This window comes from Heteronotia binoei, chromosome 2 (genome assembly GCF_032191835.1).
Source record: "Heteronotia binoei isolate CCM8104 ecotype False Entrance Well chromosome 2, APGP_CSIRO_Hbin_v1, whole genome shotgun sequence".
NCBI classification, from domain to species: Eukaryota; Metazoa; Chordata; class Lepidosauria; order Squamata; family Gekkonidae; genus Heteronotia; species Heteronotia binoei.
This window is the reverse complement of record NC_083224.1, coordinates 129,313,589-129,327,087: the sequence shown is the minus strand read 5'-3', so window position 1 is coordinate 129,327,087 and position 13,499 is coordinate 129,313,589. Positions and strand designations below refer to the sequence as shown.

Genomic DNA, 13,499 nt, shown 5'->3' with positions numbered 1-13,499 from the left:
CCCAGCCTAAGGCAGCTGCTCGGCTGGGTGGGGCCGAATTGCCCCCCCATTCGGAATAACAAGACAGACAACAATTTGGGATAAAGGGGCACTTTATTTAAACTTAACGGCAATGGGAAAATGGGGCCAGGTTAAGCCAGGGGTCATAATACCGACCACCTCCTCAACCTGAAAACAGGGCGAGCCCCAGGCCCCGGAAGTGAGCCGACCCAACGGCTCAAACCCAGCCGGCCAGGGACGAGATCCCGTTCACTGAGCTCCACCCTCACCCAAGCCATGCAGCCTGGGATGTGGACAACTCCCTAGTGACGGGATCACGAGGCTCCCTGGAGCCAACCTTGAGCCGTGCAGCTTAGGTCACCCCAGGGATGCCGTACACCCCCAAAGGTGCGTTGCCATGGGAGCTCACCAATACCCCAAAAGAATATGTTCCCAACAGTAAAACCACCACAGACAGAGCCAAGCCTCAGCTTAGGCCACTGTCCCCCATCTAAACGAGAACATGTTCAAGCCCATGCCTTAACTCTGCCAAAAAGGCCTCGTTGCCCTTTATCGAAAGATGCACCCCATCAGACCTGTACAAGTCCACACAACTGGCTCTGATGGATGGGTGGGGCACATAAACTCCCAACCCTGACTCCATGGCAATACATAAGGCTCTATTGGCCTTCCTTCTGGCCCGCTCCAAGCCTGCTGGATCCCAAGCTGCCCGCCACACGCAGCGCGGCAACATGGCTGACCACAGGACAAGGATGCCCGGCCATCTCCTCTTGATCAGGGTGATATCATCCCGGGCCTAAAGTGATAGGGCCTTATCCTTCATTAAGCCCAAATCATTCTCCCCCAGATGAATCACCAAGATATGCGGCGGCGGCCCTCTTCTTTCCTTAAACAGAAAAGCGAAAGGAGACCCGCCCACTGCATGCCACGTCGGCCTTGCCATTCAATTGTGGCCCACTCACTCAGGCCCAACTGAGATCCACCCGGCATCCGATGGGCCTGATGTGCCGCCCAAAAAACAATACTGTGGCCGCAAATGAGGATCCTCCTCCTTTTCAGGCCAGCCACAGCAGCTATGAAAGAGAAACAGTAATAATAAACCATAACATCCTGAAGGGAAACCTACTGCTACCCCCTTAGGTTGACAAAGGCCATATATAAGTCCAAAAGACCCCGGACTTCCAACGACCCCCTCGGCGAATAACATCGCCCTCATAGCCCATAGCTGCAGCTGTGGATGTTGCACCTTTACAAAAAGAATGAGTGCCAAACTTTGCGCCCCCAAGTCCCAATTTTTCCAAGGCCCGGCTGGTAACTGCCCAAAACTGAAACTTAGAAAGAGGGGACGAATATATATATATATATATATTTATTTATTTATTTATTTATTTATATCTAGACTTATATCCCGCCCTTCCCACCGAAGTGGCTCAGGGCAGCTCACAACATTTCAATTCACACAATTCAACTTAAAACCATTTACATAATAAGTTAAAACTATAACTATAATTTATGGCAGAATAACAGATCCTGCGTTGATCCACGCATATCTAAATATTGTGCAAGAGCATGCACCGGGCATAACTCCTCATTAGAACAGGGGCCCAGCGTGATCGTGCAACCCCTCTGCTTTTGGTCAGTTTTAGACCGGCAGACGCGAATGACCGCCTGCCCCTTTTCCAACTTAGCATCGCCAACCAGCAGGGCCCTGCCCGAAACATAGTTACGGGAACGTGCCACCAACTCTGATACCCGCAATGCCCCAAAAAACACCGTTAACGCGGCAGGATGAAATAACGCCTGCTCATAACTTGAGGCGCAAACTAAGGCCCAGGTGGCATGAAGTCTGCGGAGGATAGCGGGCAAAATCAACTTGTCGCCCCACCTCCCGCGACCACCCTTCCAACATTTTAGAAATCCGGAAGTCCTTCGTCAATTCTGAATACCCCCGCGCCTTGCTGATAAAAGACAACCCCATGAGCTGTCCCTTAATAGATTTTACGGAAAGGCCACGCTCCCTCTGTCGCATGCAGAACTGAAGCAGATGCTCAACCGGGACGGGCCAGGTCTCATTTAGCCCGGCGTCCGCCCTAAAAAATGAAAATTGACTCGCCGCCCGGTCATACAACCTCCTTGTGCTAGGTGCAATTGCAAGTTGGATGGCCCGGCTCACTTCGTCCCTCCAATTCGCCACAGCTCTGTCGGCATGCGCACTGGACAACTGTCGGCCTCTGGAGCAAGCTGCCGGAACCCCACCATCTGTTGGCGAGACAGGGCATCCACCACACCATTACTGGAGCCCGGTACATGCCGGGCGGCAAACAAGACATTCAACTCGAGGCAGCGTAACGTGAAAACCCTGACTAAACTCATAACTGGGGGAGATCTGGAGGTAAGATTGTTGACGACATGGACCACTGCCATGTTGTTGCAGCAGAAGTGCACCGTATGGTTGGCAAGGGAGTGCCCCCAAATGAAAACTGCAACCACGATAGGGATGAACTCCAAAAAGGCCAAATTATGAATCAAATCAGAGTCCAACTACTCCGCTGGCCAGGGTTCAGGGCACCACTGTCCCCGAAAATACACACCAAAACCGGTGGTACCAGCAGCATCCAATATGATCTGCAATTCGGCCTCCAACAGCATTACCTCCCGCCAAAAAGACGTCCCATTAAAGTCCTTCAAAAAGGTTTCCCAGACCTCCAGGTCGCTGCACATACCCCTAGCAGCCCGGGTAACATGATGGGGCGAGCGCAAAGCTGTCATGCCTTCACAGAACTGCCTCAAAAACACCCTGCCGGGCGCTACCACCTTACATGCAAAATTCAGGTGGCCAACTAGTTGTTGAAGCTCCAGCAGTGAAACTGTCTGCTTTCCTTTCACTTCAGCCACTTTTTCACGCAAGTTCTGCAACTTATCCAGCGGTAACCGTGAAGACTGCTGTACGGTATCTAGCTCTATCCCCAAAAATGTCAAAACAGTCGAGGGACCCTCCGTCTTTTCGACCACCAACGGGACGCCCAGCTCAGCAGCCAACTTCTCAAAGGACCTGAGCAAATAAGCACATTGACCGGAGCCCGCAGGGCCTACAAAAAGAAAATCATCTAGATAATGTGCCGTGTCACGCACACCTGTCCTAAACTGTAACGCCCACTCTAAGAATGTGCTAAACCGCTCGAAGGTGGCGCAAGACACTGAACACCCCATGGGGAGAGCCCGGTCCATATAAAAACCCCCTTCAAAACAAAAACCCAACAACTCGAAATTGTCTGGGTGCACGGGCAGCAACTGAAAGGCCGACTTAATGTCGCATTTCGCAAGCTCCACACCTACCCCACAGTGACGCACGATTTGCACTGCCCGATCAAAGGATGTATACCTAACGGAACACAACTCCCCCAGGATGGCATCATTGACAGACTGACCCCTCAGGTATGATAAATGGTGAATCAACCGGTACTCCCCCATTGCCTTTTTTGGCACCACCCCTAAAGGGGAGCCCTGTAAATTAGGCACAGGAGGTGCTGAGAAGGGACCTAAGACTCGGCCTTCCGCACATTCCTTCCTAATTTTGTTCCACACTACCTGCTCCAACCCTTTTATCGATTTCAAATTGGAACACAAAAACGGGCTCCGCGGACCCTGGTAAGGGATCCTAAACCCCCATTGAAACCCTGTTAACAAAAAATGCCTATCCTCCAAACGCAGATAGTTTTGTAACAACTTCCTAAGAACCGTCATTCTGATGGGGCTGGGACCCTTTTCCAGGTGGCTGATTGGGGCCTCCTGGCCGCTTGAAGCCCCCTTTTGGCTTGGACCTATTGCATGCCGTAAAGGCATGGGGGCCCCCGCACAGCGGACATTCATGCTTGTATCTGCAGGATTTTCTGGCACATGCCCCTTGGGAGGTAAACTCCCAGCAAAGCAGCCGAGGTTGAACCGACTGCCCCACGGTAACGCGGGTACCAGCAGGATGAGCCATTTTTTGAACCAGATGACCACTGTCCAATCGGTTGCCCAGATTGGGTTTCTCAGGCGCCATAAACTGCAGCCAGAGCTGCTGGTTAATCTGGTCCCACAGTAGCCCTGGGTTAACAGCCGCCCTCATACGGAAAGCTTCATCGTATTGAAGCCACGCTCCGCCCACAATGTCATTATGAGCGCAATAAATGATATTGCAATATTGGAAAAGAGGGGCCGCCCTCCAGCGCTGCGCCCTAGCAATTACGCCCGCATAAATTAAGAACCCTGGCAACCAGTTAGACCAAGACCTGTCTACCTTTCTCTTCCTAAGCTTTTCTTTGTCTTTCTCATCCATCTCCTCCTTGGGCTTCTTCTCTAGCTCCCTATACAGCAAACTGAATACGTCAACGTATTCATCTTTCAAGATCTTCTCCCTAGTTGCTGCTATAAGGTGGTCACCCAGAGGCATAGCCGGATCACCGAATGGGATAGCATGAAAAGGAACCGAACTGTATGGAACCGAGGGGGTGTGCTGGAAACCCCCAACCTCCCCACTGCTGCGGGGACCAAGGTATAGTTGACAGAGAAGCTATCTGACCTCCCCAAGGAAGGATGCCCCCGGCTATAGGATTCGTCACACACACACACACCCCCCCCCCCGCAGCACCAGGCTGTCCCACCGGTGATGGTGAGGAGGACCAAGGAGACCAGGTCCCTACTTGTCCTGACGAGGAAGACAAAATAGATGGCCACCCAGCCAGCGACTGCTGACTCGTAGACAGGCCACTGACTACATACGGGGGACCCGTCGAATGGGGCGGCCCAGGTGTGCCTGCACCGGGTCCAATGATTGGGCCCCAAGGGCCCCACGGCCACACCATCCCCGGAGGTTGAGCCAGCGACCTACCTTCCTGGTCCTGTGGAACCACTGCAACCTCCTCGGGCTCCCGCCTGTGCTCCTCCTCCGAAGTCACCAAGTCCGGCTCATTGCAGTCTTCCCCGCCCTGTAAGGCAGAGAGACGAGTGAGAATCTCCTTCTGAAAGGCAATAGTGGCAGCCCTACCAGTACCCGTGAGCCCCGTAACTTTCCGGGAAGGACCTACAACCCCTCTTTCACCCTCCAAAGCTGCCAAGCTGTCCAGTATAGCTTGACGTGTACTGGCATCATCCCAGTCATCAGCTGGTGGCTCCGCCGGAGTGGGCCTCTTCACCGGCTTCTTAGCCGGCTGTTTTCCCTTTGAAGGGCCCTGTCCCTTCTTAGGCCCCATAGCCCTTGCTTCAACTACTGCCCGAATTTGCAATGCCTGCCTACTTGGACCCCGGTGAATGGAGATGAAAGAAAAGACCTATTACCTGCCCTTACCAAGCAGGTGCTCCACCCCTGAGCCAATGTCACTTCCAACTGCTAATTAACAGAGTTGGTCTCAAAATTGTCCCCACAAAAAGGCACCCCCAAAAGATGTTCAGAGGTGTTTTGCAATTGCCTGCCTCTGTGTCATGAACCTGGACTTCCCTGGTGGTCTCCCCTCTAAATACCAACCAGGGCTGACACAGCCGAGCATCCAAGAGCTGACCAGACTGGGCTAGCCTGGACCATCCAGGACAGGCCAAGGACTCAAAATTGCTTTGCCAACCCCTCCTCCCAAAGGATGAAGGGATGGGAGTGTTGGGGGGGGGGTAAGGAACAACCGCAGCCGTGCAAAACAACCCCACTTTTTTTTTTTTTTACAACCAAGCACGCAGCCACTGCTCTCCCCACTGACAGGGCCCAACCGCGCAGGAAGAGGAAAAAAGGGGGGGGGTAGGAACTGCCGCTTTTATCGCTCAGTTCTTGACTCTAACTAACCCTTCCTGGCAACTAACTGCCCCCTTCCTTTATCTTCCTATAAGAAAGGCTTGAGGAAGTCTGTTTCATTGTGTTTGAAGAAATGTGCATGCAGACAAAAACTTATACCCAGAATTAAACTGTGTTGGTCTTAAAGGTACCACTGGTCTCAAACTTTGTTTTATTGCTTCAGACCAATATGGTAGCCACATAACAGGGTTGCCAATCCCCAGTTGGGGGCAGGGGATCCCCCGGTTTGGAGGCTCTCCCCTTTGCTTCAGAGTTATCAGAAAGTGGGGGGGAGGGAAATGTCTGCTGCACTCCATTATACCCTATGGAGATTGATTCCCATAGGGTATAATGGAGAATTGATCTGTGGGTGTGTAGGGCTCAGGGGGAGCTGTTGTTGAGGTAGAGCCGCCAAAATTTCAGCATAGCATCCAGTGTATCTCCTCAGAACACCCCCCCCCCATGTTTCAAAACGATTGGACCAGGGGGTCCAATCTCAGCCCCACCCACCTCACAGGGTGTTTATTATGGGGGAGGAAGATAAAGGAGATTGTGAGCCACTCTGAGACTCTGATTTTGGGTGATGTCATCACATTGTGTGCACTTCACGTGCGCAGTTGCAGTCGGGATGGTGGGGCACCAGCGCAGGGTTCTGCCTGGGGTGGCAGAACCCCTAGCACCGGGGCTGCTTCTATCTTATTTAGTTCTTCAAGCACCTGCCTGAAACTACCAATTTTATTATAAATATTTGTCTAACATTGTCCACAATGAAGACCAATATGAAGCAATTCATTCAAATCTCTGTAGTCTTCTGAGCCTCCTTTTGTTACCTCTTCCCTTCTGTGCTGTCTGACTGCCTTTCTAGCTGGCTTCCTTCTTCTGATACATTTATAAGGATTTGTATTGATTATCTTGTTGTTCTTAACAATATGCTACTCGGATTACCTCTAAAAATATAGATTCCACCTCTTTTGCCATCAAATCACAGATGATTTATGGTGACCCCATGAGGGTTTCAAGCTAAGAGATGTTCTAGTTGATTTTAAATTGGACACACATAGCCCTTGTGATACAGTTAATCCAATTGCTTCTTTTACAGATTCTCACCAGAGTTTCAGGACTAAATGAGATCTATTAGTTAAAAATGGGATTAAATTAAATCACCAAATGTTATTAGATCACTAAATTACTTAGCTAATTTCCTTTAGAGATCAGTGAAATCTTGGCACAATATGATTACAATCCTATGTAATTTCTTGGGACTAAAGGTCGATTGTACCCAGTTGGATTTACTTCTTAGTAACCATGCATAGAAAGGGCTGCAGAGCATACAGAATCCAGCAATTAACTGTGATTAATGCAATGTACATAATAATAAATGAAATGCATCTACAGTTCTTGCCTCTCATGTGTAATATAGTGTTGCCTTCTATCTTTTTTAAATAGGGGAATTAATGTGCAAGAATTGGTTATTTGTTATTGTGAGCACTGCATGGAAGTTGCTAATTGTTAACTAAATGTTTGTACAACAGGAAATTTTCTAAGTTTGTTGGCAACAGCTAACAAATATTTATTTCTAAAGCTTTTCCCATTTAAGAACTAATGACAAAGACTGTGCATATGAAATTGTTAGTAAAAAATGTGATTATTGCAGTTTACACTGGAAATGATCTAAACTCATGGTCTCAGCATATAATGCAGTTGACCTTTTTATTAAAAACAATTATTGGAGTTGGTAATTAAAAGAAACCTCACTATCTGTAGTGCATGTTCAGATTCTCCTGGAAATGATTTGGCTTTTCTTATTTGGAAGCTTTCTGTAGATTTTTTCCTCAGCTCTCAGACTGATTGCTAGATACGGAAATATTTTTATCTTTAGAAAATTCTTTTCCAATTCAGTACTCTTAATCATAAGAGCTCTTAGAGATATGTGGCTTTTCATGAGCACAGAGATCTAGTTTATTATGGCACTTCTGTCACTTCAGAAATGTTTTCCCATGTTGTCTTTGTAAAGAAACCTTATCACAGATTGTATTTGAGAAATCCAAGTGCTGATACACAGGGCTCTTATCAGCAAGAAGAAAAAAATGCATTTTCAGCTTCCTAGATGTAATATGTTGTACCTTTTCACCAAGGGCACATAGCCTGCTGAAAGTGCACTGTGTCCTGTGTATGTGTAGGGTGAATGATGCGTAAATTGAGCTACAGTAATCCCCACTTCAGTTAGCTAGACAGGAAATATAGATACCAACTGTATAGGGGGAGTAGTGATATCAAGAAGATTACAAGGAATGCATTATTAAGTATTAAATAACACAACACTGTCCATTCCTGATTTTTAGAAAATGCAAACACAAGTACAACTAGAATGTGAATGAAGTGATTAATCATTAATAAATTAGACCAGTGATCACTGGAATTATCAGTAAAAGTGACAATAGAGGGTACCTTTGGTAAGTCTTGCATTCTAAAAGAATCCAAATGAGATCTGATTATCTGTTGTTATTTTTCATAAAAGGGAGATTCAGGTAAAATTTTAGGGTTGCCAAGTTCAACTCAAGAAATATCAGGGGACTTTGGGGGTGGAGCCAAGAGACTTTTGTGACATCATTTCCTGCAATGTCCCTTCCAGGTCAAAGGTCAAGTGATGCCACTTCCACTCATTCCAATGATGTCACTTCCACCATATTGCACCAAAACCCCACCTCTTCCTGTAATGTCACTTTCCAGGCACTCCCACAAACTTGCCTCTTCTTTTGAAGTAACTTCCTTTTTCAAAATTCAAACATACTGTTGTATATGACTTCCCACCTCCACCTTTCTCCCATTTTACATTACCTGTAGGCCAGGTGTGGCCAAACATGCTTAATGTAAGAGCCACACAGAATAAGCATCAGATGTTTGAGAGCTGCAAGACATGAACATAGGAAGGAAGGAAGGAAGGAAGGAAGGAAGGAAGGAAGGAAGGAAGGAAGGAAGGAAGGAAGGAAGGAAGGAAGGAAGGAAGGAAGGAAAGTAGATGGGGGAGGGAGAGGTAGAAATAAAATATCTTTAACTTTAAATGCATTCTCCAAGCTGCTAGCTGGCTTGGAGAAGCAATTTAAAGAGAGAAAGGCCTTCTCCAAGCCTGCTGGGTAGATAGTGGGGGCTTCAAGAGCCACATAATGTGTGTGAAAGAGCCATGTGGCTCCCAAGCCTCAGTTTGGGCACTCCTGTTCTAGGGTTTTAGGCTGCCTTCCAGTGCAATAATAACAAAGACTTGTATATTAATAACAAAGACTTTGTATAAAGCACCAAGGATGCTGTAGAACCCGACTGGTGGGGAGAGTTATAGACCAAATAGCGAAATATACATTTATTTGTACCAAAATAAATAAATAAATAATCTGACCAAAGAACTCTGGGGGGTTTTTTAAAGCAGGTCAAATTTCAGCCGAAAACAAAGCAGGCCAAAACAAGAGAGTTTGATTTAAAGCAGCCATATAGAGAACTCCAGCAGCCTCATTCCACTCTGCACACACATCAAGCATAATTCATAGCTTCAAAGCAGGCCACAAACAGTGGCGTAGGGAGGGGGGGCGGGCCGCCCCAGGTCTGGGGGGTCCCCCCAAACAATGACAGTGTTGCTGTGCTGCGAGGGGGGGAGAAAAAGAATGGAGGCGCCCGATAGCGAGGGGGAGCGCGCGCGCACGGTGGAGGAAGGGGGTGTGGTGGGGAGGGGGGCGCGCGCGCACGTCGGAGCTCCTCGTTCCCTTCCCTTCCCCCCCTCCCCTTCGTCCTGCGAGGCGCAAAAGCCACCGAGGAGATTCGCCTCTGAAGAGCTAATGGCTCCCAAAATGTGTTGGTTTTCCTGCTTTCTCCCCTGGGGCGAGGGGCGAGCAAGGGGGACCTTCCCGCGCTCTTCCCCCTCCCCTCCCCTCTTCCACAGGACTTGTAGAGAGAAAGGGCGCGGGCGGGACTTTTTCTCTCTCCGCGCAGGGGCGTCAGAGCCGGAGCCGCCAAAGGTCAGGTGAAAGTCCCGCGCAGGTAAGGCCCTGCTCCCGCGCCTCCCAAATTGCTCGCTGCTGCCCACCCAGGCCGAGTCAGAGGGGGCCGAAAAGGAGAAGGGGAAAGTAAAAAAGAGCCCACCATGCATTTCCATCGCAGGACGGCTGGCAGCCCGGAAGAAAAACTCGGCCTACGTTCCCCACCCCACCCACACACTTTCTTTCTCCCTGGCTCTTCCCGCCCAGCCCAAGACACCAGCCGTCCGAGGCAGCAGCAGCGACCCAAGAGTGCCCCATTGGCAAAGCGAAAAAGGATTTTTTTTAAAAAAAGGGGAGGGGGACACACAGCCAGAAATGCTCTCCTTTTGGCCCAGGAGAGAGATGAACAGACATTCTCGCAAAGGAGGAGTCCAGTCCTACCTTTAAGACCAACAAAGTTTGATTCAGAATGTAAGCTTTCGTGTGCACACGAAAGCTGACATTCTGAATCAAACTTTGTTGGTCTTAAAGGTAGGACTGGACTCCTGCTTTGTTCTACTGCTTCAGACCAACACGGTTGCCCGCCTGGATCTACGGACCTTCTCACATTTTGACGTGTTATTGTTTTATTGGTTTCTAACGCTCATGCTGCCCAGATCAAAGGTTTGCTCAGTTTGTTAATTTTTACTATTCTGTCACTGGATCTTAAATTTGTACCATTTTGCATTCTGAACCACGGCCTACTAGCTGTAAGTAGCTCTGCTCACTGTACCTGATTCCTCGTCTGATGAAGTGTGCTTGGAGCACACAAAAGTTTCCATTCTGAATAAAACTTTGTTGGCCTTAAAGGTGCCACTGAACTCCTGCTTGGTTCTACTGCTTCAGACCAACACAATTGCCCGCCTGGATCTACAGACCTTTTCACACTTTTATTGGTTTCTCACGCTTGTGCTGCCCAGATCAAAGGTTTGCTCAATTTGTTAATTTTGCTATTCTGTCGCTGGATCTCGGATTTGTACCATTTTGCATTCTGAACCACTGCCCACCAGCTATAGGTAGCTCTGTTCACTGTACTGGATTCATCGTCTGATGAAGTGTGCTTCTGAATACAACTGGGTTGGTCTGGTTGGTCAAGTGGCCCTGCTTTGTTTCCAATCGCAATCGACAGGGGAGGGACATCCGTCGCTGAGGATACACCCACGTCAGCCCAGTCCCTGCCAGTGTTCCCTCTAAGCTGAGTGAGTGTGAGCCTCCCTCACTGGGGGGTTTTTAGCCTCCAGCTCACACATTTTTGCCTCAGCTCAGGAAAAATGGCTCCAGAGCAAACTGACTTCTGAAGTAGCTCACAACTTTCATGCCAGTAGCTCACTGAGTAGAGTTCTTGTTCACAAGGCTCCACAGCTTAGAGGGAACATTGTAAGCAGTGTTCCCTCTATGTTGAGTGAGTGTGAGCCTAGCTCACAGCTCTTTAGCTGCCAGCTCACACATTTTTTCTCTTCGCTCAGGAGAAATAGTCCCAGAGCAAACTCATGGATGCAGCAGCTTACAACTTTAATGCCAACAGCTCACCAAGCAGAATTGCTGCTCACAAGACTCCATAGCTCAGAGGGAGTCCTGGCCCCTGCCCCTAAACCTGCGCCCCCATCCGAAATCCGGGGCTTCAAACAAACAAGGCTCCTGGATTCCAGGAGCTGAGAAGGAGGCTGGCTTGGAAGGCCTTCTAGTTCCCTTGAAATCCACAGGGAACTTCCGCTCTCCCCCCCCCCCCTCCCGTGGTGAGGCCTTTAGGAGCCGGGTGGATCAACAAAGTGCTAAAGACCAAGAGCCGCGGCCCAAATGCTTTGGGGATCAGTGGCTGGGCCCCTCTCTCCTTATTTCCAAGGAAGGGACCCGCAAGGGCCTTCTTGCCCCCATTGTCCCGCTCCCAGCCCCTAAAAAACAAGTCTAGCTCACCACTAGCATAAGTTAGGGGCTAGAACTTGCGGCTGCCAAACCATCTTCAGATCTCCAGGCTATTCTACCCACAATGCCATGCCATAATTTATTCCCACCCCCTACGCTCAATACACTGCAAGAAGCTGCAGCGAAAATAAAGAGGCATTGTTTCTGATTAAACATGTAGGTAAAGGTTCCATAACTGCTTCATACATGCGTACTGAAGAAAAGGCCCCTTAGGCATCCCTGCTAAAGGCTTGCCTGCTTGCCTTCTGCTAAAAGCTTTCTCATAGCTTTTGAGAGAAATGGACTTTTCATAGAAATATGTATGCTGGTAAATGCTGGTAACTTCTTGCTGGTGACTTTTAAGAAGGCTTCTCAAGCAGAAGCTAAACTATATTTCACTAATCTATCTTTCTAGCACTGAAATACAAAGAGAGACTCCTGAATGCTTTTCAGAGGGTTTTTTCTAAGCATTAGAATTCCCCTACAGAGAAATCAGATACAGGGAAGTAGTCTCCCAGCCAGGAAGTGCCTGAAAGTTGAAAGGGCAACACCATACTCTTAGGTTAGCTTATCTACATTACAGCTATGGTATAGAGATATACTGAGTCTCAGCCTTGCCTTACATATACATTGAAGTGCTTTGAGTAAATCGAAGCTATATGCACCTACATAACAGATATAGCCATTTAAATTATACAGCCATATATAAAATCATATCTCGGCTTGGCTTCGCGAACGAAGATTTAAGAAGGGTGCAATAGTCCACGTTTGCTGCAGGCTCGCTGGTGGCTGACAAGACCAATGTGGGACAGGCAGGTCCGGCCACAGCGGCTGCAGGGAAAAGTCTGATTTAGGGTTGGTCCTGTAGCAGTGCGATTCTTCCTCAATCTCCTTTTGTCCTCAAGACCAGCTATGCGTGCGTTCTCAAAGGAAGAGACAGCCTGGTGGATGGTGTGCCTCCATGCTCCATAAAATCATATAGGCCTGTCCTAAAAGGATAGGAAAGGCCCCTTTTAAGTCCCTAGGCCTCCTAAGCAACACATAGAGTTGGTACTGTCAGTATAAAATACTCACTGAGCCAGAGATATGCCAAGGAGTACCTGATAGACTACAGTCAAGAGGGCTTCCCGGACCCCATTGGACAGAACAGTATAAAAGGGCAGAGCTACTAAGGGACTTTGGAGTTCTGGCTAGTGGTCACCTGACACTGTCTGAGCTACCCCTCAGATAGCCCCTTAATTGATTCTTATTCCATAACATCTGAAACAGTAATGTGTTACATCTTAACCTGCATTGTGTGTATCTATATGTTTATAAGTTATAGATAAAGAACTGCATTTAACAAATAGCTGACTGGCTTATTCTTACTTATGGGACATCCAGGGATCCCTGGAAAGATCTGATAGTAGCAACTAGCATAAAGGCAAGGGAAATCCTAGCTTGGGAGAAAATCTAAGTGATTAGACGTTCCATGGGGACCTCCTTATAGCTTTGCTTGTTGAAAACCACATCAGTATGCCTGTTTTTGTTTTCCTTGTTTTTCTTGTAAGCTTGCTTAATATAGAAGTCTCACAAGTTCAGGGCACAAGGGGAACAGCTGGGCCAGCAGGCTGCTTGTGGCATTTCTCCCTGTCACATGGTGTGGTGGGGTAATCAGGTTATCAATCACATGACCTAGATCGCACCAGCAGTGCTATCTTGGGGGGGGGGTGCCGCCCCCAAAGTGACACCACTTCCTGTTTCCCCCCCCCACAAGTGGTGGCCATTTCGGGGAAGTTACATCACTTCCTGTT

The 13,499-nt window shown here is 48.5% G+C and overlaps 1 pseudogene; it reads right to left on the bottom strand.

Annotated features, from left to right (window-relative positions):
- The window catches only part of LOC132567349 (AT-rich interactive domain-containing protein 4B-like), a 115,336-nt pseudogene extending 112,912 nt beyond the window's left edge, over positions 1-2,424 (bottom strand).
- Between the last annotated feature and the right edge of the window lie 11,075 nt (positions 2,425-13,499).